Source organism: Coregonus clupeaformis, chromosome 11 (genome assembly GCF_020615455.1).
Source record: "Coregonus clupeaformis isolate EN_2021a chromosome 11, ASM2061545v1, whole genome shotgun sequence".
Taxonomy (NCBI): Eukaryota; Metazoa; Chordata; class Actinopteri; order Salmoniformes; family Salmonidae; genus Coregonus; species Coregonus clupeaformis.
In genome coordinates this window covers 26,245,975-26,272,505 of record NC_059202.1, presented here as the reverse complement: position 1 = coordinate 26,272,505, position 26,531 = coordinate 26,245,975, and the positions used below count along the sequence as shown (strand labels likewise).

The 26,531-nt window shown below is 47.5% G+C and overlaps 1 protein-coding gene across 1 annotated transcript in view; it reads left to right on the top strand.

Annotated features, from left to right (window-relative positions):
- The window catches only part of LOC121576452 (ephrin-A2-like), a 201,857-nt gene that overhangs the window by 152,741 nt on the left and 22,585 nt on the right, over window positions 1–26,531 (top strand). The window lies entirely within an intron of this gene.

Below are 26,531 nucleotides of genomic sequence, written 5' to 3'. Positions count from 1 at the left end.
CGTTTTTTGTTCTTTGTCCTAAAGTCATGCTTAAGAATGTTTTCAGAGCACTAGGAACATTGGACAAAATTAAAAAGGAACAGACACTCAGCTAGAATTACGATTGATCAAGATTATTCTGTCTGTCAAATTGTGAAGGGATCCAATGAACCAACTGCTCAGATCTCAAGCCAATAGCCAAAACTAAGGGCTATGTTCAGTATAGTATCTTCTGAGTTTTGTTTAAGTTTTGCTCTAAACATTAACAGGCATCGTACAGGCATCGTACGTTTTTTGGAAACATAAGGAATGTATTTTTCATATCAGCGAGATAATAAAGGGTTTTCGAGAGCTACCGTGAATGCAGTCTCCGCGACCCCGGGAACATTTCTTTCAATTGTCAATGGCGCTATAAAGTGGATCTTTAGCACTACAAATTGAATAGAGCCCAAATTCGGTTGATTGGCCCTGTACTCAAAGCAAAATGTTATATGCAGGTCCTTTTTAGTACATTTGCAAAATACCCGTTGACATTGACAAATTACACTGAACAAAAATGTAAACGCAACATGTAAAGTGTTGGTCCCATGTTTCATGAGCTGAAATAAATACGCACAAAAAGCACATTTCTCTCAATTGTTTTGCACAAATTTGTTTACATCCCTGTTAGTGAGCATTTCTCCTTTGCCAAGATAATCCATCCACTTGACAGGTATGTGGCATATCAAGAAGCTGATTAAACAGCATGGTCATTACACAGGTGCACCTTGGGGACAATGAAAGGCCACTCTAAAATGTGCAGTTTTGTCACACAACACAATGCCACAGATGTCTCAAGTTTTGATGGAGCATGCAATTGGCATGCTGACTGCAGGAATGTCCACCAGAGCTGTTGCCAGAAAATGTAATGTACATTTCTCTACCATAAGCCACCTCCAACTTCGATTTAGAGAATTTGACAGTACATCCAACCAGCCTCACAACCGCAGACCACGTGTATGGCGTCGGGTGGGTGAGCGGTTTGCTGATGTCAACAAACACAATTGCATTTTTGTCGATGGCAATTTGAATGCACAGAGATACCATGACGAGATCCTGAGGCCTATTGTCATACCATTCAACCGCTGCCATCATCTCATGTTTCAGCATGATAATGCACAGCCCCATGTCGCAAGGATCTGTACACAATTCCTGGAAGCTGAAAAGTTCTTCCATGGCCTGCATACTCACCAGACATGTCACCCATTGAGCATGTTTGGGATGCTCTGGAGTCGACGTGTACGACAGCGTGTTCCAGTTCCCGCCAATATCCAGTAACTTCACACAGCCATTGAAGAGGAGTGGGACAATATTCCACAGGCCACAATAAACAGCCTGATCAACTCTATGCGAAGGAGATGTGTCTCACTGCATGAGGCAAATAGTGGTCACACCAGATACTGACTGGTTGCTCCACGCCCCTACTTTTTTTAAAGGCATCTGTGACCAACAGATACATATCTGTATTGCCAGTCATGTGAAATCCATCAATTAGGGCCTAATAAAATTATTTCAATTGACTGATTTCCTTATATGAACTGTAACTCAGTAAAATCTTTGAAATTGTTGCATGTTGCATTTATATTTTTGTTCAGTATACAGTGGGGAGAACAAGTGTTTGATACACTGCCGATTTTGCAGGTTTTCCTACTTACAAAGCATGTAGAGGTCTGTAATTTTTATCATAGGTACACTTCAACTGTGAGAGACGGAATCTAAAACAAAAATCCAGAAAATCACATTGTATGATTTTTAAGTAATTAATTTGCATTTTATTGCATGACATAAGTATTTGATAGATCAGAAAAGCAGAACTTAATATTTGGTACAGAAACCTTTGTTTGCAATTACAGAGATCATACGTTTCCTTTAGGTTTTGACCAGGTTTGCACACACTGCAGCAGGGATTTTGGCCCACTCCTCCATACAGACCTTCTCCAGATCCTTCAGGTTTCGGGGCTGTCGCTGGGCAATACGGACTTTCAGCTCCCTCCAAAGATGTTCTATTGGGTTCAGGTCTGGAGACTGGCTAGGCCACTCCAGGACCTTGAGATGCTTCTTACGGAGCCACTCCTTAGTTGCCCTGGCTGTGTGTTTCGGGTCGTTGTCATGCTGGAAGACCCAGCCACGACCCATCTTTCAATGCTCTTACTGAGGGAAGGTTGTTGGCCAAGATCTCGCGATACATGGCCCCATCCATCCTCCCCTCAATACGGTGCAGTCATCCTGTCCCCTTTGCAGAAAAGCATCCCCAAAGAATGATGTTTCCACCTCCATGCTTCACGGTTGGGATGGTGTTCTTGGGGTTGTACTCATCCTTCTTCTTCCTCCAAACACGGCGAGTGGAGTTTAGACCAAAAAGCTATATTTATGTCTCATCAGACCACATTACCTTCTCCCATTCCTCCTCTGGATCATCCAGATGGTCATTGGCAAACTTCAGACGGGCCTGGACATGCGCTGGCTTTAGCAGGGGGACCTTGCGTGCGCTGCAGGATTTTAATCCATGACGGCGTAGTGTGTTACTAATGGTTTTCTTTGAGACTGTGGTCCCAGCTCTCTTTCAGGTCATTGACCAGGTCCTGCCGTGTAGTTCTGGGCTGATCCCTCACCTTCCTCATGATGATTGATGCCCCACAAGGTGAGATCTTGCATGGAGCCCCAGACCGAGGGTGATTGACCGTCATCTTGAACTTCTTCCATTTTCTAATAATTGCGCCAACAGTTGTTGCCTTCTCACCAAGCTGCTTGCCTATTGTCCTGTAGACCATCCCAGCCTTGTGCAGGTCAACAATTTTATCCCTGATGTCCTTACACAGCTCTCTAGTCTTGGCCATTGTGGAGAGGTTGGAGTCTGTTTGATTGAGTGTGTGGACAGGTGTCTTTTATACATGTAACGAGTTCAAACAGGTGCAGTTAATACAGGTAATGAGTGGAGAACATGAGGGCTTCTTAAAGAAAAACTAACAGGTCTGTGAGAGCCGGAATTCTTACTGGTTGGTAGGTGATCAAATACTGGGCAATACAAAGTCCATGTTGCCCAGCGACAGCCCTGAAACCTGAAGGATCTGGAGAAGGTCTGTATGGAGGAGTGGGCCAAAATCCATGCTGCAGTGTGTGCAAACCTGGTCAAGACCTAAAGGAAACGTATGATCTGTCAGTGTGGAATGTGGATGTGGTGCAGGAATCAGGCGCAGGACACAGAGGCTTCGTCCAACAGGCTTTAGTAATGTCACGAAAAAAACAAACGGGCCTCAACAAGAGCCCGGAGGCAAAATGAAATTACGCACACAACGCGTAAAACACTAAGCACCAAAAATAGCGCGCACACATGTGCGGAAACTCTCTCCTATACAATGGAGGAAACAAACACTGCACCTTCTGACCGGTGAACAATTACACACAACACAAGACTAAAACAACGAGAACTTATAGGACACATAATAAACATTAAACGGAAACAGGTTTACCAATAAGACAAAACCAAACAAACATCGAAAACATACAACGGTGGCAGCTAGTACTCCGGGGACGACGACCGCCAAAGCCTGCCCGAACAAGGAGGAGGAGCAGCCTCGGCCGAAACCGTGACAGTACCTCCCCCTTGACGCGCGGCTCCAGCCGTGCGCCGACCCCGGCCTCGGGGACAACCAGGAGGACGCGGAGCAGGGCGCGTGGGGTGACCACGGTGGAACTCAGTCCACGAGATATTGGAGACCCCCCATCCGACGTCTCGAATCCAAGATGGACCGAACTGTGTACGCCAGAGCCCCCTCGATGTCCAGTGGGGGCAGAGGAGTCTCTCCTATCTCACAGTCCTGGAGTGGACCAGCTACCACCGGCCTGAGAAGAGACACATGGAACGAGGGGTTAACATGATAATCAATAGGCAGTTGTAACCTGAAACACACCTCGTTCAACCTCCTCAGGACTTTAAAAGGCCCCACAAACCGCCGACCCAGCTTCCGGCAGGGCAGGCGGAGGGGTAGGTTTCTGGTCGAGAGCCAGACTCGATCTCCAGGTGCGTACACCGGCCCCTCACTGCGGTGGAGATCGGCGCTCGCCTTGTGTCGACGGATGGCCCGCTGCAGATGGACGTGTGCAGCGTTCCACGTCTCCTCCGAGCGCCGCACCCACTCATCCACCGCAGGGGCCTCGATCTGGCTCTGATGCCATGGTGCCAGAACCGGCTGGTAACCTAACACACATTGGAAAGGGGTTAGGTTGGTGGAGGAGTGGCGGAGAGAGTTCTGTGCCATCTCTGCCCAGGGGACATACCTCGCCCACTCCTCCGGCCGGCCCTGGCAATACGACCTCAGAAACCTACCCACATCCTGGTTCACACGTTCGACCTGCCCATTGCTCTCCGGGTGGTACCCCGAGGTAAGGCTCACCGAGACCCCCAAGCGCTCCATGAACGCTCTCCAAACTCGGGAGGTAAACTGGGGACCTCGATCAGACACTATATCCTCGGGTACCCCGTAATGCCGGAAGACGTGGGTGAATAGTGCCTCAGCGGTCTGTAGGGCAGTAGGGAGACCCGGCATGGGAAGGAGACGACAGGCCTTCGAGAACCGATCCACAACGACCAGGATGGTGGTATTCCCCTGTGAGGGGGGAAGGTCTGTAACAAAATCCACCGAGAGGTGAGACCAGGGTCGTTGTGGAACGGGCAGGGGTTGTAACTTTCCCCTGGGCAGGTGTCTGGGCGCCTTACACTGGGCACACACCGAGCAGGAGGAGACATAAACCCTCACATCCCTGGCTAACGTTGGCCACCAGTACTTAGTGCTAAAGCAGTGCACTGTCCGGCCAATACCTGGATGTCCAGAGGAGGGTGACGTGTGAGCCCAATAAATAAGTTGATCCCGAACCTCGAGCGGAACGTACGTCCGACCCACAGGACACTGTGGAGGGCTAGGATCGGTACGCAACGCCCGCTCGATTTCAGCATCGACCTCCCACACCACCGGTGCCACCAGACAAGACTTCGGTAGTATGGGAGTGGGCTCAACGGACCTCTCCTCTGTGTCATACCGCCGGGACAGGGCATCTGCCTTACCGTTCTGGGACCCAGGGATGTACGTGATCTTAAATACGAACCGGGCTAGAAACATGTTCCACCGAGCCTGGCGAGGATTCAGTCTCCTAGCTGCCCGGATGTACTCCAGGTTACGGTGGTCAGTCAAAATGAGGAAAGGGTGTTGAGCCCCCTCAAGCCAATGCCTCCACACCTTTAGGGCCTGTACCACGGCTAACAGCTCCCTGTCCCCCACGTCATAATTTCGCTCCGCCGGGCTGAGATTCTTAGAGTAAAAAGCACAGGGGCGGAGTTTAGGTGGCGTGCCGGACCGTTGCGCTAGAACGGCCCCTATACCGGCCTCTGACGCGTCCACCTCCACCTGGAATGGTAAAGCAGGATCCGGATGCGCCAGCACCGGAGCCGAAGTAAACAGGTCCTTCAGTCTCCCAAAAGCCCTGTCCGCCTCAGCTGACCACTGCAAGCGCACCGGACCCCCCTTCAGAAGGGACGTTATGGGAGCTGCCACCTGTCCAAAACCCCGGATAAACCTCCGGTAGTAATTCGCAAAGCCCAAGAACTGCTGCACCTCTTTAACCGTGGTTGGGGTTTGCCAATTACGCACGGCCGACACACGGTCAACCTCCATCTTCACCCCTGACGCGGACAACTGATAACCCAAAAAGGAGATAGACTCCTGGAAGAACAGACATTTCTCTGCCTTGACATACAGGTCGTGCTCCAACAGCCTCTTCAACACTCGGCGCACCAGGGCTACATGCTCGGCTCGGGTAGAAGTGTACACCAGAATGTCGTCTATGTAAACGACCACTCCTTGCCCCTGCATGTCCCGGAAAATCTCATCCACAAAGGATTGGAAGACTGAAGGAGCATTCATTAACCCGTATGGCATGACGAGATACTCGTAATGACCCGAGATGGTACTAAATGCTGTCTTCCATTCATCGCCCTCCCTAATGCGCACCAAGTTGTAGGCGCTCCTGAGGTCCAATTTTGTGAAGAACCGCGCTCCGTGTAATGACTCCGTCATAGTCGCAATCAGAGGGAGTGGATAACTGTATTTCACAGTAATCTGATTGAGACTACGGTAATCAATACACGGCCGCAAACCTCCATCCTTTTTCTTCACAAAAAAGAAGCTCGAGGACGCAGGGGAAGTGGAGGACCGTATGTATCCCTGTCTCAGAGACTCGGCTATGTATGTCTCCATAGCCCTCTTCTCCTCTTGAGACAAAGGATACACATGGCTCCGCGGAAGCGCAGCTCCTGCCTGGAGGTCTATCGCACAATCCCCCTGTCTATGAGGTGGCAATCGCGTCGCCCTCGCCTTGCTAAACACGAGTGCTAAATCCTCATACTCGGGGGGAACATGCATTGCGGGCACTTGGTTTGGACTCTCCACCGAGGTCGCCCCCACGGAAACACCCAGACATCGCCCCATACACTGGGCAGACCACTCCTTAAGAGCCCTCTGTTGCCACGAAATAGAGGGATTATGGGTAATCAACCAGGGAAGCCCCAGCACTACCGGATACGCAGGAGAGTCGATCAGATATAGCTGAATAGTCTCCTCATGACCCCCCTGCGTCCTCATCCTAAGTGGTGCTGTGACCTCCCTAATCAACCCCGATCCCAACGGGCGGCTATCCAGAGCATGTACAGGGAAGGGAGTATTGACAGGAAGGAGAGGAATCCCTAACTCTACACAAAACTTCCGATCAACAAAATTCCCAGCTGCGCCTGAATCTACTAGCGCCTTATGCTGGGAACGAGGTGCAACCTGTGGAAAACTGACAGGTATAGTTAGGTGCACAACAGAGAGCTCTGGGTAAGTGGGGCGCCTACTCACCTGGAAGGACTCCCCAGTGCGTGGCCTGTTGTCTCTTCCCCCTGGAGACCCTCCCCAGCACCTAGCCGCAGTGTGTCCTCCACGGCCACAGTTGGTGCAGGGGACGGCCCCCCTCGGACTCCTTCTCCTCCTTTCTCTAGCGCCAGCACCCCCGAGCTCCATAGGACTCGGCTCGGAGGCGCTGGAGGGTGGAATGGATGGCCCCCACTCGGGACGTCCGCGGGTGGCCAGCAGGGTGTCGAGGCGTATGGCCATGTCCACCAACTGGTCAAACGAGAGGTTGGTGTCCCTGCAAGCTAGCTCACGGCGGACGTCCTCCCGTAGGCTGCACCGGAAGTGGTCGATGAGGGCCCGCTCATTCCACCCTGCGTCTGCCGCTAGAGTCCGGAACTCCAAGGCAAACTCCTGGGCGCTCCTCTTCCCCTGCCGGAGGTAGAATAGACGCTCCCCCGCCGCTTTCCCCTCAGGTGGATGGTCGAACACAGCCCTGAAGCGGCGGGAGAACTCCGCGTAGGTGATCGTAGCGGCGTCTATCCTCCTCCATTCGGCGTTGGCCCACTCCAACGCCTTGCCGGTGAGACAGGAGATGAGGGCGGAAACGCTCTCGTGTCCCGAGGGCGCCGGGTGTACGGTGGCTAGGTAGAGTTCTACCTGCAGGAGGAAACCCTGACACCCGGCAGCGGTACCATCATACGCCCTCGGGAGCGAGAGCCGAATCCCACTGGGATCCGGAGCTTGGACGGGCGGACTGGCCGATGGTGGGGGTGAAGTAGGTGGAGGTGTGGGTACCCCACTGGTCTCCCATCGGTTGAGTATTTATAACTCCCTGCAGGGCGGTCCCGAGTTGGTTGATCCTGTCGTCCTGTCCGCGGACGCGCTCCTCGAACGACTCGGGTGCTGCTGCTGCTCCTGCTGATTCCATCGAAAAGGTGTGTAATTCTGTCAGTGTGGAATGTGGATGTGGTGCAGGAATCAGGCGCAGGACACAGAGGCTTCGTCCAACAGGCTTTAGTAATGTCACGAAAAAAACAAACGGGCCTCAACAAGAGCCCGGAGGCAAAATGAAATTACGCACACAACGCGTAAAACACTAAGGACCAAAAATAGCGCGCACACAAGTGCGGAAACTCTCTCCTATACAATGGAGGAAACAAACACTGCACCTTCTGACCGGTGAACAATTACACACAACACAAGACTAAAACAACGAGAACTTATAGGACACATAATAAACACTAAACGGAAACAGGTTTACCAATAAGACAAAACCAAATAAACATCGAAAACATACAACGGTGGCAGCTAGTACTCCGGGGACGACGACCGCCGAAGCCTGCCCGAACAAGGAGGAGGAGCAGCCTCGGCCGAAACCGTGACATGATCTCTGTAATTGCAAACCAAGGTTTCTGTACCAAATATTAAGTTCTGCTTTTCTGATGTATCAAATACTTATGTCATGCAATAAAATGCAAATTAATTACTTAAAAATCATACAATGTGATTTTCTGGATTTTTGTTTTAGATTCCGTCTCTCACAGTTGAAGTGTACCTATGATAGAAATGACAGACCTCTACATGCTTTGTAAGTAGGAAGACCTGCAAAATCGGCAGTGTATCAAATACTTGTTCTCCCCACTGTATTTTAGCGCATGTTTCAGAGACCTCTCGATAGAAACTTCTTCACGTGAAGTCAGTCAAGTACGCTAGTATTCTAACTCAGCCCTATCCGAAGCTGAAAGATGTCTGGTTCGTTTTTTTTTGCTAGCTTAAAGCCTCATAAATCATAACAACGCTGAATGCGTTGTCCTTCCCTGGAAGGGGAAGGACAACGCATTCAGTCCTTCCCTGGGACTCGCACCAACAGCTGTGATACTTCATTTTGACTGAAGCCTTTGACAGGTACCTGATGTCTTGTCCTAAACAGATGTCTCAATGTTAGCTTGATTACTTGGCCTTATTAATCTGTACATCTGTATCGGAAATGTCTACAAAGCCTCTTGGTTGGTTCATGTACAGTAGAATTCACTCAGTCCCCCCAAAACGAATTCTGTTCCAGTATGTGTTCTTTGTGTTTTGTGTGCACTAATACTGAATGAAATACATTTTTGTCAACGTTTTTAGTCATCGTAAACATAAATAGCTGATAAGCGAATCAACATGATTAGTAGATCAGACAATATTGCGGTCATCAACTCTACACCTCTCATCGGTCAGGACAGTAATAGTTGAGCTCGACAAGGCAAGGGTTATAGAAACCCCAGTCCCTAAACTCACCAACTCAGGAATATCCGATGACTCGTAAAAGGCTTGTAAAAGGTCCTGCTACTTTATCCCTGTTGTCATCTTAAATAGATAACAGATTCCTTGGGATCCATAAATCGTGTAACCACAAAGGAAGGAGCAAACTTAGGAGCAGAACCCAGCAGGATCAGTAGCCATATTGTAGATATGCAGGTAGTAAATGCAGTGCTAGGTCTGCCAGCAAACATAAGGTATATTAGTGTAAAACAGCTCTGAAGATGCTTTTCACTGAAGCCTTTAGAAGTTCTCATACATTCCAGATGGGAAGTACCAGACTGGATCTGTGGATATGTTTCTTCTGTATATTCAATCAATTAAAGTGTAAGAGTCATGCTTTGGAGCAGGATTTGCTATACTTTGAATTCATTTCATAGGTATATTTCACTTCAAAATATTTCCATTGCAGCTTAAGAAAATTCTGTCCCTTCTGCTTACACTTACAAGTACGCTTTACCCCATTACAAGCGGTGTTTTGAAAACCAACACTTCCGCCATTACAAGCTGTAATATACACATACACTCAAATCATTACAAACCTTGTTATAAACATGAACCTCACCCATTAAGTTTTAATGTCACATGCACACGTACAGTGAAATGCCTTTCTTGCTAACTCAAAACCCAACAATGCAATAATCAACAACAATGTAATACTAGAAAAAACACACGAGAAATAAGAAGAAATATGAAGAATAAAATAAGTAAGTAAGTAAGCATACTATATACAGGGTCAGTTCCAATACATTAAAACCACTAGATCCGTTGTCTCTGCTAAGCAGAGGTAAACTCAATGACCACTGCAGCAGTGGGGTGAGTTAGTTTCCCTTACAGGCCACAACAGAAGAACGGGTGGACAGAGCAAGCGGGGAGTGTAATTTATCACGCCTCTGCCAATACCCATTCACTTTGATCTGTGCCCCATCTGCGAGGGATGCGTCCGGCGTTTGGAAAGAGTGCTCACTTTCTCTTCCAATTATTCCCAAGCGGAGGGGGTATTGATGGAACTCTGTGGGCTAAAGAAGAGTAGTTCCCCGTGGTCTTGAAAGGCATTTGCCATTTAAATGCTACTTAGCCCTAAATCACCTGTGTTTGGCTCGAGGTGATGCACTGGCAGGTGAAGGATGATGCAGTGTGTGTCTGTGTCTGTGTCTGTGTCTGTGTGCTTATGTGCGACTGGGTGTCAGCCGCCTCTCTTTCAAGGTTTGTGTTAGCTCAAGCACCCCCCCCATCCCATACCCACCTCTCTGTCTCTCCTCCCCCTCCCTCTTGTGCAGACCACTCGGGGGGTTTCGATTGCACAAACTGTCACAGATGTGCTCTAGTTTTTTTGTGTTCAGTGTTGTTGCTGCTGCCTCTGCTGTTGCTGTGTGCTGTTGCGAGTGGGATGGAGGGAGGGTTTGGGGAGAAGATGAAGTGTAATTATTCCTCCCTTGTCTGGAGGAGTGTAAAAAAAAAAGGGAGCCTGGTTTTCTCTCAGCAGATGCCAGCAGGTACACCGAAGGAGTGTCTTCTCCGTCTCGTTTAGTAGCTAAGACTCATTGCTTTCACAATTATCACAGGGGAGAGAGGAAGAAAAGACTGGAGGGAGGTTGAGTAGACGAGTACTAAGAAAACTCCCCCGGTGGTAATGTTTTTGTTTTCTTTTTGTGATCAAGAAAAATGAGGTGATTTCACTTGGAAGTTTAGGCTTGTAATGCAGTTTGAAGAAAGCCATATAACAATTTATAGCACCTTTCGTAACAGTGGTTTGAGAAACCCAGGTGAAAACATTTGAATGTTTGCCATTTTGTGTGTCGTTAGAGTTAGCTATGTTGTCGTGAGCTGTCACAGCATGTTAGGACAGCCGCCATGTGATGCCGGTGATTGGTTTCATTTTGTGGTAACCTTTAGTGTTCCACTTACCTGAAGTAGCTTCCTCCCCTAATCTCCTCTGCTTCACCTTTACTGATTTGATGTGGTTGAATCTTCTTAATAGTCTTTGCTGAACCTGCTTCATGTGTCTTATTGATCATTGTATGTTAGTGTTGCTATAGCTTTTTGACCATACATAATGCCTCAGGTATAACCAACCCTAGACAGTCATTTAGTGGCCCTCTCAATTTTCTACATGTTAATTGCAGTCACAACAGCCGCAGGTGCCGTATTGTTGATTCCCTATGTGATTGTTATTGTTATTCACAATTTACAGTAGACTTATACAGTATTTCTGCTCTACTGCGGTTCTCTGCGGAAACGAGGTGTCACATTGTGAGTTGGCGCTCTTTCAGAACAGACAGAGACATGGAAATGCAATTAGCATACGAGGCAGGGAGAGAGAGAGGTGCTGAGAATAGCACTCCCTCCTCTCTTCTCCTCTCCCTCCTCTCCCAGGCCTTACACAGCAGAGGATCGTGGGTAAACATGGACACCATGTTAAGAGAGGGCGGACTCAAACACTGTCTCATGGTTAATTCAAGCAATGCTGAAGGTACAGCACAGTGCAGATAATTATAACACACACACACAGAGCTACACAAACACACAGGCGCACACAGTTGCATATACACACACACACTTGACGCACACACATAAACATTATGTACACACTCGTACATCTCCCTGCTTGTCCAGCTACAATCTAACAGCAAAGAGAGAGAGATGTAGAGGAAGAGAGAGAGGGATGTAGAGGAAGAGAGAGAGAGATGTAGAGGAAGAGAGAGAGAGATGTAGAGGAGGAGAGAGAGAGATGTAGAGGAGGAGAGAGAGAGATGTAGAGGAAGAGAGAGATATGTAGAGGAGAAGAGAGAGAGATGTAGAGGAAGAGAGAGAGATGTAGAGGAAGAGAGAGATGTAGAGGAAGAGAGAGAGATGTAGAGGAGGAGAGAGAGAGATGTAGAGGAAGAGAGAGAGATGTAGAGGAGGAGAGAGAGAGATGTAGAGGAAGAGAGAGAGAGATGTAGAGGAAGAGAGACATGTAAAGAGAGAGAGATGTAGAGGAATAGAGAGAGAGATGTAGAGGAAGAGAGAGAGAGATGTAGAGGAAGAGAGAGATGTAGAGGAAGAAAGAGAGAGATGTAGAGGAAGAAAGAGAGATGTAGAGGAAGAGAGAGAGAGATGTAGAGGAAGAGAGAGAGATGTAGAGGAAGAGAGAGAGATGTAGAGGAAGAGAGAGAGATGTAGAGGAGGAGAGGGAGAGATGTAGAGGAAGAGAGAGAGAGATGTAGAGGAAGAGAGAGAGAGATGTAGAGGAGGAGAGAGAGATGTAGAGGAAGAGAGAGATATATATAGAGGAAGAGAGAGATGTAGAGGAAGAGAGAGAGAGATGTAGAGGAAGAGAGAGATGTAGAGGAAGAGAGAGAGAGATGTAGAGGAAGAGAGAGAGATGTAGTGGAAGAGAGAGATGTAGAGGAAGAGAGAGAGAGAGAGAGAGAGAGAGAGACGAGAGAGAGAGAGAGAGAGAGATGTAGAGGAAGAGAGAGAGAGATGTAGAGAAAGAGAGAGAGATGTAGAGGAAGAGAGAGATGTAGAGGAAGAGAGAGAGATGTAGTGGAAGAGAGAGAGAGATGTAGAGGAAGAGAGAGAGATGTAGAGGAGGAGAGAGAGAGATTGAGAGAGAGAGATGTAGAGAGAGAGAGAGAGAGAGAGAGATGTAGAGGAAGAGAGAGAGATGTAGAGGAAGAGAGAGAGATGTAGAGGAAAAGAGAGAGAGATGTAGAGGAAGAGAGAGAGATGTAGAGGAAGAGAAAGATGTAGAGGAAGAGAGAGATGTAGAGGAGGAGAGAGAGAGAGAGATGTAGAGGAAGAGAGAGAGATGTAGAGGAAGAGCGAGAGATGTAAAGGAAGAGAGAGAGATGTAGAGGAAGAGAGAGAGATGTAGAGGAAGAGAGAGATAGATGTAGAGGAAGAGAGAGAGATATGTAGAGGAAGAGAGAGAGATATGTAGAGGAAGAGAGAGAGAGATGTAAAGGAAGAGAGAGAGAGATGTAAAGGAAGAGAGAGAGAGATGTAGAGGAAGAGAGAGAGATGTAGAGGAAGAGAGAGAGAGAGATGTAGAGGAAGAGAGAGAGATGTAGAGGAGGAGAGAGAGAGATGTAGAGGAAGAGAGAGATGTAGAGGAAGAGAGAGAGATGTAGAGGTGGAGAGGGAGAGATGTAGAGGAAGAGAGAGAGATGTAGAGGAAGAGAGAGAGATGTAGAGGAGGAGAGAGAGAGATGTAGAGGAAGAGAGATAGATATATAGAGGAAGAGAGATATGTAGAGGAAGAGAGAGAGAGAGATGTAGAGGAAGAGAAAGAGAGATGTAGAGGAAGAGAGAGAGATGTAGATGAAGAGAGAGAGATGTAGAGGAAGAGAGAGAGAGAGATGTAGCGGAAGAGAGAGAGAGAGAGTGAGATGTAGAGAGATGTAGAGGAAGAGAGAGAGAGAGAGATGTAGAGGAAGAGAGAGAGTTGTAGAGGAAAAGAGAGAGATGTATATGAAGAGAGAGATGTAGAGGAATAGAGAGAGATGTAGAGGAAGAGAGAGAGAGATGTAGAGGAGGAGAGAGAGAGATATGTAGAGAGAGAGAGAGAGATGTAGAGTAAGAGAGATGTAGAGTAAGAGAGATGTAGAGGAAGAGAGATAGAGAGATGTAGAGGAAGAGAGAGAGAGATGTAGAGGAAGAGAGAGATGTAAAGAGAGAGAGATGTAGAGGAAGAGAGAGAGAGATGTAGAGGAAGAGAGAGAGAGATGTAGAGGAAGAGAGAGAGAGATGTAGAGGAAGAAAGAGAGATGTAGAGGAAGAGAGAGAGATGTAGAGGAAGAGAGAGAGATGTAGAGAGAGAGAGATGTAGAGAGAGAGATGTGGAGAGAGAGAGAGAGATGTAGAGGAAGAGAGAGAGATGTAGAGGAAGAGAGGGAGATGTAGAGGAAGAGAGAGAGATGTAGAGGAGGAGAGGGAGAGATGTAGAGGAAGAGAGAGAGAGATGTAGAGGAAGAGAGAGAGAGATGTAGAGGGGGAGAGAGAGATATATAGAGGGAGAGAGAGATGTAGAGGAAGAGAGAGAGAGAGATGTAGAGGAAGAGAGAGAAAGATGTAGAGGAAGAGAGAGAGAGATGTAGAGGAAGAGAGAGATGTAGAGGAAGAGAGATAGAGAGAGAGAGAGAGAGAGAGAGAGAGAGATGTAGAGAGAGATGTAGAGGAAGAGAGAGAGATGTAGAGGAAGAGAGAGATGTAGAGGAAGAGAGAGAGAGATGTAGAGGAAGAGAGAGCGATGTAGAGGAGGATAGAGAGAGATTGAGAGAGAGAGAGAGATGTAGAGAGAGAGAGAGAGAGATGTAGAGGAAGAGAGAGAGATGTAGAGGACGAGAGAGAGATGTAGAGGAAGAGAGAGAGATGTAGGGGAGGAGAAAGAGAGATGTAGAGGAAGAGAGAGAGATGTAGAGGAAGAGAGAGAGAGATGTAGAGGAAGAGAGAGAGATGTAGAGGAAGAGAGAGATGTAGAGGAAGAGAGAGAGATGTATTGGAGGAGAGAGAGAGATGTAGTGGAAGAGAGAGAGAGATATAGAGGAGGAGAGAGAGATGTAGAGGAAGAGAGAGAGATGTAGAGAGAGAGAGAGAGAGAGATGTAGCGGAAGAGAGAGAGATATGTAGAGGAAGAGAGAGAGATATGTAGAGGAAGAGAGAGAGAGATGTAAAGGAAGAGAGAGAGAGATGTAGAGGAAGAGAGAGAGAGATGTAGAGGAAGAGAGAGAGATGTAGAGGAAGAGAGAGATAGATGTAGAGGAAGAGAGAGATGTAGAGAGAGAGATGTAGAGAGAGAGAGATGTAGAGGAAGAGAGAGAGAGATGTAGAGGAAGAGAGAGAGATGTAGAGGAGGAGAGAGAGAGATGTAGAGGAAGAGTTAGAGATGTAGAGGAAGAGAGAGAGAGATGTAGAGGAGGAGAGAGAGAGATGTAGAGGAAGAGAGATAGATATATAGAGGAAGAGAGAGATGTAGCGGAAGAGAGATAGAGATGTAGAGGAGGAGAGAGAGAGATGTAGAGGAAGAGAGATAGATATATAGAGGAAGAGAGAGATGTAGAGGAAAAGAGAGAGAGAGATGTAGAGGAAGAGAGAGAGAGATGTAGAGGAAGAGAGAGAGATGTAGAGGAAGAGAGAGAGATGTAGAGGAAGAGAGAGAGATGTAGAGGAAGAGAGAGAGAGAGATGTAGAGGAAGAGAGAGAGAGTGAGATGTAGAGGAAGAGAGAGAGAGAGATGTAGAGGAAGAGAGAGAGGTGTAGAGGAAGAGAGAGATGTAGATGAAGAGAGAGATGTAGAGGAATAGAGAGAGATGTAGAGGAAGAGAGAGAGAGATGTAGAGGAAGAGAGAGATGTAGAGGAGGAAAGAGAGAGAGAGAGAGATGTAGAGGAAGAGAGATGTAGAGGAAGAGAAAGAGAGATGTAGAGGAAGAGAGAGAGATGTAGAGGAGGAGAAAGAGAGATGTAGAGGAAGAGAGAGAGAGATGTAGAGGAAAAGAGAGAGAGATGTAGAGGAAGAGAGAGAGATGTAGAGGAAGAGAGAGAGATATGTAGAGGAAGAGAGAGAGATGTAGAGGAAGATAGAGAGAGAGATGTAGAGGAAGAGTGAGAGATGTAGAGGAAGAGAGAGATGTAGATGAAGAGAGAGAGGGGTGTAGAGGAATAGAGAGAGAGATGTAGAGGAAGAGAGAGAGAGGTAGAGGAAGAGAGAGATATGTAGAGGAAGAGAGAGAGATGTAGAGGAAGAGAGAGAGAGATGTAGAGGAAGAGAGAGATGTAGAGGAAGAGAGAGAGGGGTGGAGAGAGAGAGAGAGAGAGAGAGAGAGAGAGAGAGAGAGAGAGATGTAGAGGAAGAGAGAGAGAGAGATGTAGAGGAAGAGAGAGAGAGATGTAGTGGAAGAGAGAGAGATGTAGAGGAAGAGAGAGAGATGTAGAGGAAGAGAGAGGTGTAGGGGAAGAGAGAGATGTAGAGGAAGAGAGAGAGATGTAGAGGAAGAGAGAGAGATGTAGAGGAAGAGAGAGATGTAGAGGAAGAGAGAGATGTAGAGGAAGAGAGAGAAATATGTAGAGGAAGAGAGAGAGAGATGCAAAGGAAGAAAGAGAGAGATGTAGAGGAGGAGAGAGAGAGATGTAGAGGAAGAGAGAGAGATGTAGAGGAAGAGAGCGCGTTGAGGAAGAGAGAGAGGGATGTAGAGGAAGAGAGAGAGAGATGTAGAGGAAGAGAGACAGAGAGGTAGAGGAAGAGAGATAGAGGGAGAGATGTAGAGGAAGAGAGAGAGAGAGAGAGATGTAATGACAGGTAGAGGAAGAGAGAGAGAGATGTAGAGGAAAAGAGAGAGAGATGTAGAGGGAGAGAGCGAGAGATGTAGAGGGAGAGAGCGAGAGATGTAGAGGAAGAGAGAGAGAGAGAGAGAGATGTAGAGAGATGTAGAGGAAGAGAGAGAGAGATGTAGGGGAAGAGAGAGAGAGATGTAGAGGAAGAGAGAGAGAGAGAGAGATGTAGAGAGATATAGAGGAAGAGAGAGAGATGTAGAGGAAGAGAGAGATGTAGAGGAAGAGAGAGATGTAGAGGAAGAGAGAGAGATGTAGAGGAGGACAGAGAGAGATGTAGAGGAAGAGAGAGAGAGATGTAGCGGAAGAGAGAGAGAGATGTAGCGGAAGAGAGAGAGATATATAGAGGAAGAGAGCGAGAGATGTAGAGGAAGAGAGAGAGAGATGTAGAGGAAGAGGGAGAGAGAGAAAGAGATGTAGAGAGATGTAGAGGGAAGAGAGAGAGATGTAGAGGAATAGAGGGAGAGATGTAGAGGAAGAGAGAGAGAGAGAGAGATATGTAATGAGAGGTAGAGGAAGAGAGAGAGAGATGTAGAGGAAGAGAGAGAGATGTAGAGGAAAAGAGAGAGATGTAGAGGGAGAGAGCGAGAGATGTAGAGGAAGAGAGAGAGAGAGATGTAGAGGAAGAGAGAGAGATGTAGTGGAGGAGAGAGAGATGTAGAGGAAGAGAGAGAGAGAGAGATAGATGTAGAGAGATGTAGAGGAAGAGAGAGAGAGATGTAGAGGAAGAGAGAGAGAGATGTAGAGGAAGAGAGAGAGAGGGAGAGAGAGATGTAGAGAGATATAGAGGAAGAGAGAGAGATGTAGAGGAAGAGAGAGAGAGATGTAGAGGAAGAGAGAGAGATGTAGAGGAGGACAGAGAGAGATGTAGAGGAAGAGAGAGAGAGATGTAGAGGAAGAGAGAGAGAGGTAGAGGAAGAGAGAGATATGTAGAGGAAGAGAGAGAGATGTAGAGGAAGAGAGAGAGATGTAGAGGAAGAGAGAGAGAGATGTAGAGGAAGAGAGAGTGATGTAGAGGAAGAGAGAGATGTAGAGGAAGAGAGAGAGGGGTGTAGAGAGAGAGAGAGAGAGAGAGAGAGATGTAGAGGAAGAGAGAGAGATGTAGAGGAAGAGAGAGAGAGAGATGTAGAGGAAGAGAGAGAGAGATGTAGAGGAAGAGAGAGAGAGATGTAGAGGAAGAGAGAGAGAGATGTAGAGGAAGAGAGAGAGAGATGTAGTGGAAGAGAGAGAGAGATGTAGAGGAAGAGAGAGAAAGATGTAGTGGAAGAGAGAGAGATGTAGAGGAAGAGAGAGAGATGTAGAGGAAGAGAGAGAGATGTAGAGGAAGAGAGAGATGTAGGGGAAGAGAGATGTAGAGGAAGAGAGAGAGATGTAGAGGAAGAGAGAGAGATGTAGAGGAAGAGAGAGATGTAGGGGAAGAGAGAGATGTAGAGGAAGAGAGAGAAATATGTAGAGGAAGAGAGAGAGAGATGCAAAGGAAGAAAGAGAGAGATGTAGAGGAGGAGAGAGAGAGATGTAGAGGAAGAGAGAGAGATGTAGAGGAAGAGAGCGCGTTGAGGAAGAGAGAGAGGGATGTAGAGGAAGAGAGAGAGAGATGTAGCGGAAGAGAGAGAGAGATATAGAGGAAGAGAGCGAGAGATGTAGAGAAAGAGAGAGAGAGAGAGATGTAGAGGAAGAGAGATATATGTAGAGAGAGAGAAAGAGATGGAGAGATGTAGAGGAAGAGAGAGAGAGATGTAGAGGAAGAGAGAGAGAGGTAGAGGAAGAGAGAGATATGTAGAGGAAGAGAGAGAGATGTAGAGGAAGAGAGAGAGATGTAGAGGAAGAGAGAGAGATGTAGAGGAAGAGAGAGTGATGTAGAGGAAGAGAGAGATGTAGAGGAAGAGAGAGAGGTGTAGAGAGAGAGAGAGAGAGAGAGAGAGATGTAGAGGAAGAGAGAGAGATGTAGAGGAAGAGAGAGAGAGATGTAGAGGAAGAGAGAGAGAGATGTAGAGGAAGAGAGAGAGAGATGTAGAGGAAGAGAGAGAGAGATGTAGAGGAAGAGAGAGAGAGATGTAGTGGAAGAGAGAGAGAGATGTAGAGGAAGAGAGAGAAAGATGTAGTGGAAGAGAGAGAGATGTAGAGGAAGAGAGAGAGATGTAGAGGAAGAGAGAGAGATGTAGAGGAAGAGAGAGATGTAGGGGAAGAGAGAGATGTAGAGGAAGAGAGAGAGATGTAGAGGAAGAGAGAGAGATGTAGAGGAAGAGAGAGATGTAGTGGAAGAGAGAGAGATGTAGAGGAAGAGAGCGCGTTGAGGAAGAGAGAGAGGGATGTAGAGGAAGAGAGAGAGAGATGTAGAGGAAGAGAGACAGAGAGGTAGAGGAAGAGAGATAGAGGGAGAGATGTAGAGGAAGAGAGAGAGAGAGAGAGATGTAATGACAGGTAGAGGAAGAGAGAGAGAGATGTAGAGGAAGAGAGAGAGATGTAGAGGAAAAGAGAGAGAGATGTAGAGGGAGAGAGCGAGAGATGTAGAGGAAGAGAGAGAGAGATGTAGAGGAAGAGAGAGAGATGTAGTGGAGGAGAGAGAGATGTAGAGGAAGAGAGAGAGAGAGAGATAGATGTAGAGAGATGTAGAGGAAGAGAGAGAGATATGTAGAGGAAGAGAGAGAGAGATGTAGAGGAAGAGAGAGAGAGAGAGATGTAGAGAGATATAGAGGAAGAGAGAGAGATGTAGGGGAAGAGAGAGATGTAGAGGAAGAGAGAGAGAGATGTAGAGGAAGAGAGAGAGATGTAGAGGAGGACAGTGAGAGATGTAGAGGAAGAGAGAGAGAGATGTAGCGGAAGAGAGAGAGAGATGTAGCGGAAGAGAGAGAGAGATATAGAGGAAGAGAGCGAGAGATGTAGAGGAAGAGAGAGAGAAATGTAGAGGAAGAGGGAGAGAGAGAAAGAGATGTAGAGAGATGTAGAGGGAAGAGAGAGATATGTAGAGGAATAGAGGGAGAGATGTAGAGGAAGAGAGAGGGAGAGAGAGATGTAATGAGAGGTAGAGGAAGAGAGAGAGAGATGTAGAGGAAGAGAGAGAGATGTAGAGGAAAAGAGAGAGATGTAGAGGGAGAGAGCGAGAGATGTAGAGGAAGAGAGAGAGAGAGAGATGTAGAGGAAGAGAGAGAGATGTAGTGGAGGAGAGAGAGATGTAGAGGAAGAGAGAGAGAGAGAGATAGATGTAGAGAGATGTAGAGGAAGAGAGAGAGAGATGTAGAGGAAGAGAGAGAGAGATGTAGAGGAAGAGAGAGAGAGGGAGAGAGAGATGTAGAGAGATATAGAGGAAGAGAGAGAGATGTAGAGGAAGAGAGAGATGTAGAGGAAGAGAGAGAGAGATGTAGAGGAAGAGAGAGATATGTAGAGGAGGACAGAGAGAGATGTAGAGGAAGAGAGAGAGAGATTTAGCGGAAGAGAGAGAGAGATGTAGCGGAAGAGAGAGAGAGATATAGAGGAAGAGAGCGAGAGATGTAGAGGAAGAGAGAGAGAGAGAGATGTAGAGGAAGAGAGATATATGTAGAGAGAGAGAAAGAGATGGAGAGATGTAGAGGAAGAGAGAGATGTAGAGGAATAGAGAGAGATGTAGAGGAAGAGAGAGAGAGATGTAGAGGAAGAGAGAGATGTAGAGGAGGAAAGAGAGAGAGAGAGAGATGTAGAGGAAGAGAGATGTAGAGGAAGAGAGAGAGAGATGTAGAGGAAGAGAGAGAGATGTAGAGGAGGAGAAAGAGAGATGTAGAGGAAGAGAGAGAGAGATGTAGAGGAAAAGAGAGAGAGATGTAGAGGAAGAGAGAGAGATATGTAGAGGAAGAGAGAGAGATGTAGAGGAAGATAGAGAGAGAGATGTAGAGGAAGAGTGAGAGATGTAGAGGAAGAGAGAGAGATGTAGAGGAAGAGAGAGAGGGGTGTAGAGGAATAGAGAGAGAGATGTAGAGGAAGAGAGAGAGAGGTAGAGGAAGAGAGAGATATGTAGAGGAAGAGAGAGAGATGTAGAGGAAGAGAGAGAGATGTAGAGGAAGAGAGAGAGAGATGTAGAGGAAGAGAGAGTGATGTAGAGGAAGAGAGAGATGTAGAGGAAGAGAGAGAGGGGTGTAGAGAGAGAGAGAGAGAGAGAGAGAGAGAGAGATGTAGAGGAAGAGAGAGAGATGTAGAGGAAGAGAGAGAGAGAGATGTAGAGGAAGAGGGAGAGAGATGTAGAGGAAGAGAGAGAGAGATGTAGAGGAAGAGAGAGAGAGATGTAGAGGAAGAGAGAGAGAGATGTAGTGGAAGAGAGAGAGAGATGTAGAGGAAGAGAGAGAAAGATGTAGTGGAAGAGAGAGAGATGTAGAGGAAGAGAGAGAGATGTAGAGGAAGAGAGAGAGATGTAGAGGAAGAGAGAGATGTAGGGGAAGAGAGAGATGTAGAGGAAGAGAGAGAGATGTAGAGGAAGAGAGAGAGATGTAGAGGAAGAGAGAGATGTAGAGGAAGAGAGAGATGTAGAGGAAGAGAGAGAAATATGTAGAGGAAGAGAGAGAGAGATGCAAAGGAAGAAAGAGAGAGATGTAGAGGAGGAGAGAGAGAGATGTAGAGGAAGAGAGAGAGATGTAGAGGAAGAGAGCGCGTTGAGGAAGAGAGAGAGGGATGTAGAGGAAGAGAGAGAGAGATGTAGAGGAAGAGAGACAGAGAGGTAGAGGAAGAGAGATAGAGGGAGAGATGTAGATGAAGAGAGAGAGAGAGAGAGAGATGTAATGACAGGTTAGAGGAAGAGAGAGAGAGATGTAGAGGAAGAGAGAGAGATGTAGAGGAAAAGAGAGAGAGATGTAGAGGGAGAGAGCGAGAGATGTAGAGGAAGAGAGAGAGAGATGTAGAGGAAGAGAGAGAGATGTAGTGGAGGAGAGAGAGGTGTAGAGGAAGAGAGAGAGAGAGAGATAGATGTAGAGAGATGTAGAGGAAGAGAGAGAGATGTAGAGGAAGAGAGAGAGAGATGTAGAGGAAGAGAGAGAGAGAGAGATGTAGAGAGATATAGAGGAAGAGAGAGAGATGTAGAGGAAGAGAGAGATGTAGAGGAAGAGAGAGAGAGATGTAGAGGAAGAGAGAGAGATGTAGAGGAGGACAGAGAGAGATGTAGAGGAAGAGAGAGAGAGATGTAGCGGAAGAGAGAGAGAGATGTAGCGGAAGAGAGAGAGAGATATAGAGGAAGAGAGCGAGAGATGTAGAGGAAAAGAGAGAGAGATGTAGAGGAAGAGGGAGAGAGAGAAAGAGATGTAGAGAGATGTAGAGGGAAGAGAGAGAGATGTAGAGGAATAGAGGGAGAGATGTAGAGGAAAGAGAGAGAGAGAGAGAGAGAGAGATGTAATGAGAGGTAGAGGAAGAGAGAGAGAGATGTAGTGGAAGAGAGAGAGATGTAGAGGAAAAGAGAGAGATGTAGAGGGAGAGAGCGAGAGATGTAGAGGAAGAGAGAGAGAGAGATGTAGAGGAAGAGAGAGAGATGTAGTGGAGGAGAGAGAGATGTAGAGGAAGAGAGAGAGAGAGAGAGAGATAGATGTAGAGAGATGTAGAGGAAGAGAGAGAGAGATGTAGAGGGAGAGAGAGAGAGATGTAGAGGAAGAGAGAGAGAGTTAGAGAGATATAGAGGAAGAGAGAGAGATGTAGAGGAAGAGAGAGATGTAGAGGAAGAGAGAGAGAGAGATGTAGAGGAAGAGAGAGAGATGTAGAGGAGGACAGAGAGAGATGTAGAGGAAGAGAGAGAGAGATGTAGCGGAAGAGAGAGAGAGATGTAGCGGAAGAGAGAGAGAGAGATATAGAGGAAGAGGGCGAGAGATGTAGAGGAAGAGAGAGAGAGAGAGATGTAGAGGAAGAGAGATATATGTAGAGAGAGAGAAAGAGATGGAGAGATGTAGAGGAAGAGAGAGAGATATGTAGAGGAAGAGAGAGAGATGTAAAGGAAGAGAGAGAGAGCTGTAGAGGAAGAGAGAGAGATATGTAGAGGAAGAGAGAGAGATGTAAAGGAAGCGAGAGAGAGATGTAGAGGAGGAGAGAGAGATGTAAAGGAAGCGAGAGAGAGATGTAGAGGAGGAGAGAGAGATGTAGAGGAGGAGAGAGAGAGATGTAGAGGAGGAGAGAGAGAGATGTAGAGGAAGAGAGAGAGATGTAGAGGGAGAGAGAGAGATGTAGATGAAGAGAGAGAGATGTAGAGGAAGAGAGAGAGAGATGTAGAGGAAGAGAGAGAGGGATGTAGAGGTAGAGAGAGAGAGAGATGTAGATGAAGAGAGAGAGAGAGAGAGAGAGAGAGAGAGAGAGAGAGAGAGGAGAGAGAGATGTAGAGAGAGAGAGAGAGATGTAGAGGAAGAGAGAGAGAGATGTAGAGGAAGAGAGAGAGATGTAGAGGAAGAGAGAGAGAGAGGAGGTAGAGAGAGATGTAGAGGAAGAGAGAGAGAGATGTAGAGGAAGAGAGCGAGAGATGTAGAGGAAGAGAGAGAGATGTAGAGGAGGAGAGAGAGATGTAGAGGAAGAGAGAGAGAGATGTAGAGGAAGAGAGAGATGTAGAGGAAGAGAGAGAGATGTAGAGGAAGAGAGATAGATGTAGAGGAAGAGAGAGAGATGTAGAGGAAGAGAGAGAGATGTAGAGGAAGAGAGAGAGGTGTAGAGGAAGAGAGAGAGAGATGTAGAGGAAGAGAGAGAGATGTAGAGGAAGAGATAGAGATGTAGAGGAAGAGAGAGATGTGGAGGAAGAGAGAGATGTAGAGGAGGAGAGAGAGATGTAGAGGAGGAGAGAGAGAGATGTAGAGGAGGAGAGAGAGATGTAGAGGAGGAGAGAGATGTAGAGGAAGAGAGAGAGATGTAGAGGAAGAGAGAGAGATGTAGAGGAAGAGAGAGATGTGGAGGAAGAGAGAGATGTAGAGGAGGAGAGAGAGATGTAGAGGAGGAGAGAGAGAGAGATGTAGAGGAGGAGAGAGAGATGTAGCGGAGGAGAGAGAGATGTAGAGCAGGAAAGAGGGAGATGTAGAGGGAGAGAGAGAGATGTAGAGGAAGAGAGAGAGATGTAGAGGAAGAGAGAGATGTAGAGGAAGAGAGAGAGATGTAGAGGAAGAGAGAGAGATGTAGAGGAAGAGAGAGAGATGTAGAGGAAGAGAGAGAGATGTAGAGGAAGAGAGAGCGAGTTGTAAAGGAAGAGAGAGAGATGTAGAGGAAGAGAGAGATGTAGAGGAAGAGAGAGAGAGATGTAGAGAGATGTAGAGGAAGAGAGAGAGAGATGTAGAGGAAGAGAGAGAGAGATGTAGAGGAAGAGAGAGAGATGTAGAGGAAGAGAGAGATGTAGAGAGAGAGACCTTCCTTTAACTATTTGCAGATATGACATTTCTAATGTCTTTATTCTTTTGGAACTTTTGTGAATGTAGTGTTTACAGTTTTTTTTGTTTCTTTTTTGTTTCACTTTTGTTTATTATCTATTTCCCATACTAATAAAGCCCTTAAACTGAAATTGAATTGAGAGAGATGAAGAGAGAGAGAGAGAGAGAGAGAGAGAGAGAGAGAGAGAGAGAGAGAGAGAGATGTAGAGATATATATATATATATATATATATAGAGAGAGAGAGAGAGAGAGAGAGAGATGTTGAGAGAGAGGTAGAGAGAGAGCGAGAGAGAGATGTAGAGCGAGAGAGAGATGTAGAGGGAGAGAGAGATGTAGAGAGAGCGAGAGATGTAGAGAGAGAGAGATGTAGAGAGAGAGAGATATATATAGAGAGAGAGAGAGAGAGAGATCTTCCTTTAACTATTTGCACATAATATGACATTTGAAATGTCTATTATTTTGGAACTTTTGTGAGTGTAATGTTTGCTGTAAAAAATATTATTGTTATTTTGTTCATTATCTATTTAACTTGCTTTGACAATGTAAACATATGTTTCCCATGCCAATAAAGCCCTTAAATTGAAATGGAATTGAGAGAGAGAGATGTTGAGAGATGTAGAGAGAGAGAGAGGGAGATGTATCCTCCCCCATACCTCCTCCCCATGCATCCTCCCCCATGCATCCTCCCCCATACATCCTCCCCCATACCTCCTCCCCTTGCATCCTCCCCCATACATCCTCCCCATGCATCCTCCCCCATGCATCCTCCCCCATGCATCCTCCCCATGCATCCTCCCCATACAGCCTCCCCCATACATCCTCCCCCATACATCCTCCCCCATGCTTCCTCCCCATGCAACCTCCCCCATACATCCTCCCCCATGCATCCTCCCCATACATCCTCCCCCATGCAGCCTCCCCCATACATCCTCCCCCCATACATCCTCCCCCATGCATCCTCCCCCATACATCCTCCCCATGCATCCTCCCCCATCCTCCCCCCACATCCTCCCCATGCATCCTCCCCCATACATCCTCTCCATGCATCCTCCCCCATGTATCCTCCCCTCCCCCCAAATCTTCCTCGTCTTGTTTGTTTGTTTTTGTTTTGACGCAACGCTTTTCCTCGCCGTTGGCCGAACATCAACTGGAGGTTAAGTTTGTGTAAACGCCTCGATAGGAATATTGCTCCATGCCTAGTTGGAATAACAGCAGAAATTACAGAGGGATAGAGGGAGAGGAGGGTGGGATCGAGGGAGAGATAGAGGGAGAGTAGGGAGGGAGGGAGGGAGGGATAGAGGGAGAGTAGGGAGGGAGGGAGGGATAGAGGGAGAGGAGGGAGAGATAGAGGGAGAGTAGGGAGAGATAGAGGGAGAGTAGGGAGAGATAGAGGGAGAGTAGGGAGAGTAGGGAGGGAGGGAGAGATAGAGGGAGAATAGGGAGAGATAGAGGGAGAGTAGGGAGAGATAGAGGGAGAGTAGGGAGAGATAGAGGGAGAGTAGGGAGAGATAGAGGGAGAGTAGGGAGGGAGGGATAGAGGGAGAGATAGAGGGAGAGTAGGGAGGGAAGGATGGATAGAGGGAGAGTAGGGAGGGAGGGAGAGTAGGGAGGGAAGGATGGATAGAGGGAGAGTAGGGAGGGAGGGATAGAGGGAGAGTAGGGAGGGAGGGATAGAGGGAGAGTAGGGAGGGAAGGATAGAGGGAGAGGAGAGAGGGAAGGATGGATAGAGGAAGAGTAGGGAGGGAAGGATGGATAGAGGGAGAGTAGGGAGGGAAGGATGGATAGAGGGTGAGTAGGGAGGGAAGGATGGATAGAGGGAGAGTAGGGAGGGAGGGAGGGATAGAGGGTGAGTAGGGAGGGAGGGATAGAGGGAGAGTAGGGAGGGAAGGATGGATAGAGGGTGAGTAGGGAGGGAAGGATGGATAGAGGGAGAGTAGGGAGGGAAGGATGGATAGAGGGTGAGTAGGGAGGGAGGGATAGAGGGAGAGTAGGGAGGGATAGAGGGATAGAGGGAGAGTAGGGAGGGAGGGATAGAGGGAGAGTAGGGAGGGAGGGAAGGAGGGAGGGATAGAGGGAGAGTAGGGAGGGAAGGATGGATAGAGGGAGAGTAGGGAGCGAAGGATGGATAGAGGGAGAGTAGGAGGGAAGGATGGATAGAGGGAGAGTAGGGAGGGAAGGATGGATAGAGGGAGAGTAGGGAGGGAAGGATGGATAGAGGGAGAGTAGGGAGAGTAGGGAGGGAAGGATGGATAGAGGGAGAGTAGGAGGGAAGGATGGATAGAGGGAGAGTAGGGAGGGAGGGCTGTCTGTGTTTCTGCCTGACACAAAGAACAATAAACACGTTCCACATGGCGAGAGGTGGGCTCCAGATGCAGGCCAGGCCGGAGGACTAACACGTGGAAATGGCTTCCAGACAGGCCTCAGTGAGACCACAAAGGAACATTCTCCCCCCCAGCCTAGCACCCGCTCCTGTCCCGTCTCTCTCCCTCACCCCCCCTAACCCCCCCCCCGCCCCACCACCACCAACACCACCACCACCACCACCACCACCAACCCTCCAACTCGTTAAATTATAAACACAGGGAGACTTCAGTTACATGACTTGTCCGCGGAAACTCTCCACCGAAATCGCTAATGCTAACGTGCTTACATTGGACTCGCACCAGAA